The following is a 4253-nucleotide window of genomic DNA, read 5'->3' as shown; positions in this document are numbered from 1 at the left end:
TTTGGGGCCAAAGCGAGAGAGAAGAGAGCTCTACATCTGAAACTGCGCGGTTTCGCCACTCAGCGCCTCCTGGCAGAAACTTCCCTTTTAAAAAAAAAAAAAAAAGAGAGAGAGAGAGAGAGAGAGAGAAAGAAAAGAAAGAAACACTTATAGGGAACAGTTCGATCCTTCCTGCCCTTTAGAGTTACTAGTTCTGCTTCCAGCTGGCTCTGGGACTCCGACTGGAAGCGAGTTGTAAAAGATACTCTCTTGAGCGTTTAAGGGCTATTTAAAAAGTTCCAAAAAAATCTTTAAAATTAAAGGGGGGGGGGTAGGGAGGGAGAAGAAAAAAAAAAGGAAAGGAAAGAAAGCACCTTGTCCCCACACACACACACACACACACACACACACACACCTCCAGGGAACGCAGCCCGTGCGCCGCCGGCTCGGGGATGGGCAGGACCCGGGGAGCCGGGCCGGGCGCGGGGGGCGCGGGGGGCGTGGGGGGCGCGGGGGGGCCGCGGCGGCGCCAGGCCCCTCCCCCGGCCCTGCAGACGCGCCCTCCGCCCGGCCCGTGGGGACGGTCCCGGCCATTGTTTGCGGGGGACGCCTGTTAGGGCGCATTGTTTTGGCTGTTCCCAAGTTGCCCCGGCCCCTCCCGGGCGCTCGCGGGGGGCCCGGCCGGCACAGCCCGGGAGCCGCCCAACTTTCCCGGGGCAGCCCCCGCCCGCCCGCGCCCCCGCGCCCCGCGCCCCGCGCCCCCGCGCCCCGCGCAGAGCGGCCGCCCCCGGGCCCGGGATGCGTGCGCCGCTCGGACGCTGGCCCCGGGCTCGGCCGGCTGCGGAGGGGGCGCCCGAGAGGAGCCGCGCGGGCGAGCAGCGGGGCGGGGGTCCGCGGGCGGGGGGGCGGGGGCGGGGGGGGCGGGGGCGGGCTCCCGGGGCCCCGGAGGGCGAGGCGAGGCGAGGCGCGGCGCGGCGCGGCGCCCCCTTTACCTGCGGCTCCGGCGCCTCGGCCATTTCCTCGCTCGGCGGCGGCCGGGACTGAACTGACACCACACGAGCGAGCCGAGGTTTGAATGAGGAGGGGAGGGGGCGGGGAAGGCAGGAGGGAGGGGAGGCGACGGGGAGTTTCTCTCGGCCTTTTGTGCGGACACCTCCCGGCTTCCGCGCCCGCACCGGCCCCCCAGAAGCGGCGGGGGGCGGCCGGGCGCGGGGCGAGGCCATCCCCCGGGGCCCCGCGCCGCCGAGACCGCCCCCCGCACGGCGCCCCCCGCCCCCACCCGCCCCGCCCGGGGGATTTGGGGGCCGGGCTCACCTCGGGCGCGGGGCTAAGGTGAGCGGGGCGGGGGTGCGCACGGGGGGCAGAGGCGCGGGCGGGCGCCCCCTACGCGCCCGCGCGGGGACAGTGCAGGCGCGGGGGGTCCCTAGAGCCGCCGGGGCGCGGCGCGTCCGGCGCGGGGGGACTGTTGGGTCAGAAAGTGCTCCGGGAGCAGCTGTTGCGCCCTCCCCCGGCCCCGCCGCTCCGCGACGCCCCGCCCCCGGCCCCGCCCCCGGGCCACGTGGTCCGCGCAGGCGCGCCCCTGCCCCGCCCACCGCCGCGGACTCCGCCTCCGGGACGCGAGCGCGCGCCCCCGCGTTCCGGCCCGCGATTCCCGCGCACGCGCACGCGCACGCGCGCGCCTCCCCCCCCGCCCGCCCGCCCCCGCCCGCCCCATCCGGCTAAACGTGGCCCGCGCGCGCTCCGGCCGTTCCAGTGACAGGTACGCGGGGAGGGGGCCCGGGGGCGGCGCGCAGGCGCAGGCGCAGACGCACGCCCCGGCCGCGCCGCCTCCCGCCTCCCGCCTCCCGCGCAAGGTGTGCCCGGGCGCGGGAGGGGGTCCCCCCGCGTGCCCGCCCCGCGCCTCTGCACCCCGTTGGGGGCAGGTGAGAGGGCGGCCGCGCGCAGACGGCTTTTCGGATTCTCGCCGAGGGTGAGGGTGAGCGAGGTCGAGGAGCTGGACGCGATTAAAATGGCTCAATTACTACCTTCCTACAGCTGTCCCGTAATTGTCGTTTTTTTTTGTTGTTGTTGTTGTTGTTGTCGTTTTTTCTAAAAGCGCCCGACCTGCGCCGCTATTACAACTTGAGATTTCTGAACTTGGCCCGGGTTCCGAGCATCCACTTTGGCTTTGCTGGAAACCCACGTGGATGAAACCAGGCTTCCCAAATCCCCGGGGGGGGGGGGGGAGGGAGGGAGGGAGGGAGAGCCTGTGCCCCCCCCCAGGAGGAACCCTGGAAGCAACAATCCCAGCCACCAAGTTTTTGGCCCCAAAATGCAAACGAATGCAAATGTAAACAGAGCTCTGCAACTCAACACACAAACAAAAAACAGCCAAGTGGTGGAGGTTTTTTTGTTTTTGGTTTTTGGTGGTTTTTTTTTTTTTTTAATGGGATATGGGTGTATCCCAAACGGAAAAACTTAAAAACCTATCAAGAAAGGCCCTTAAAGTATATATTTAATAAATGGGGTGGGGGTGGGCAGCGCGATATACATGCTCTGCCGGTGAGCAATCGAAAATGGAATTTGAGAGACAGCTTCTTAGCAGAGGGGAAGAATTTGCCAAGTGTGATGCTTTGCTGTCATTTTATATATAACTACTAACCCCACATATGGCCTGGTTAGTCTTTTTTTTTTAAAAAAGGAAGTGAACCAATTACTTACAATTAATTAGCAGTGCCAGAAGTAAATTCTTTGGCCAGAACTCTTTTTCCCCCCCCCCAACCACTCAAAATACACTGATGTTGATCATTTCTATTTCTAGCACCAGGGTTCCTTTTCTCAGGGAAGATAAATATCTTTCTTTAAAATATTTTTTTAAGCCCCTATAGTCACATCCTAAAACGCAATCCCAAAGACGCTCTTCAACAAACAAGAAACTTCATTTAACTCAACCAAAACAAATGACTTGGAGCATTGCTACAAAACAAACTATGAGCAAGTGGAACCAGGTTGAGCCTCCACATTCGGTGTAGCCTCGCTCCACATGTTAATGGATAACCTTTGAACTCTGAGACCTTGAATGCTGTAAACACAATGGCACTGATAGTTAAAAATTCTAGTGTCAAAATTGGGCAAAAAGGAAAAAAAAAAATCCAAACTTTGCAGGAGGGGGATAGGCAAACAATCAAATGTTTTGACAAATAATCGCTCACTAAGAACAATGAGGCTCTGGCTCTCAGACCTTGTTGCTACTGAATTATTTTCTGAGCAAAAACGGTTGTGCTTTTTTTTTTTTCCTCTCTCTCTCTCTCTCTCTCTCTCTCTCTGCTCTTACAAAGCTACCACTTTGTTAGCATAATAGCATCCTATGGTTTGTTAGTTACTGTTTCTCTCTCCTCACCCTAACCCCACCCCACCCCCAAAAGAAGAACCTTATTATGTTGTAGCTTTTAAAATTGAAAGATAATTGTATGAGCTGATCTATCTGCTAAGAGTTTTTTTATATGTGATCCTTATGTTTGAGCAAAGAATTACAAAGAACCTTATTCCTGGAGACGTGCCAGTAAAACTGGGAAATCGTTGCAAAAATTCTGCCCGTGACTGAGTGCTGGGTTACAAACACATACTGTGTTTTTAAACGGACACACAGTGATATGAATTTGCTAAGGGCGTCCGTGGGACACACACTCTCCCCTTAGAATGTGAAGACTCCTACTTTTAAGATTTACTTGGGAAGCATGCCCAGTTAAAACCCTGAAAAATGGAAACTCCAAAAGTAAAGAACACTAGGAACGTTTAGTTTTGTAGTAAAAAGCTCAGAACTCCTTATTATTCCATGAAATGAAAATTGAAAGCCCAGCGTTATAGTCAGTCTACGGATACTTAGCTCCACCCACGAGTAATCCTGTTTTGCCATCACCCCCAGCTAGACTATCTCTAAAGGAGTCAGGTGCTGCAGAGACGCTGGCAACAAACAAAGAATAGAACCAGAAATGTCCCTTCAAATGGAAGCTGATGCTCTGCACATGTTAACCAGAGAAAGGGCGGAAAAAGCCCCACTTCGCCTCCCCTTAATGCGACAAACATCAGCTACACCTCGTTTTTCACAATTATCCAAACAGACCAGCCCTCCTTAAGATATATTTCCCAGGGTACGCTTAGAAAATCGCACTATTATCTCTGATTTAATCCTCGTGATAGGAGACCTCTTCCTCTGCTAACTTCTGATTTTCTCTCCAGATGCTGCCTGCCACACACAGCCTTCTCAGATCTCATAACAAAACAAACAAACAAAA

At 57.1% G+C, this 4253-nt stretch overlaps 1 long non-coding RNA gene across 1 annotated transcript; it reads left to right on the top strand.

Moving 5' to 3' along the window:
* Positions 1 to 975: 975 nt before the first annotated feature.
* LOC129494890 (uncharacterized) lies at positions 976 to 4244 on the top strand. The gene is made up of 2 exons (XR_008661427.1): positions 976 to 1048; positions 4198 to 4244. It is a non-coding gene; the product is annotated as an uncharacterized LOC129494890 (long non-coding RNA).
* The last annotated feature ends 9 nt before the right edge of the window (positions 4245 to 4253 follow it).

Source organism: Nyctereutes procyonoides, unplaced genomic scaffold, assembly GCF_905146905.1.
Source record: "Nyctereutes procyonoides isolate TBG_1078 unplaced genomic scaffold, NYPRO_anot_genome, whole genome shotgun sequence".
NCBI lineage: Eukaryota > Metazoa > Chordata > Mammalia > Carnivora > Canidae > Nyctereutes > Nyctereutes procyonoides.
This window is presented reverse-complemented; position numbering and strand designations above follow the sequence as displayed.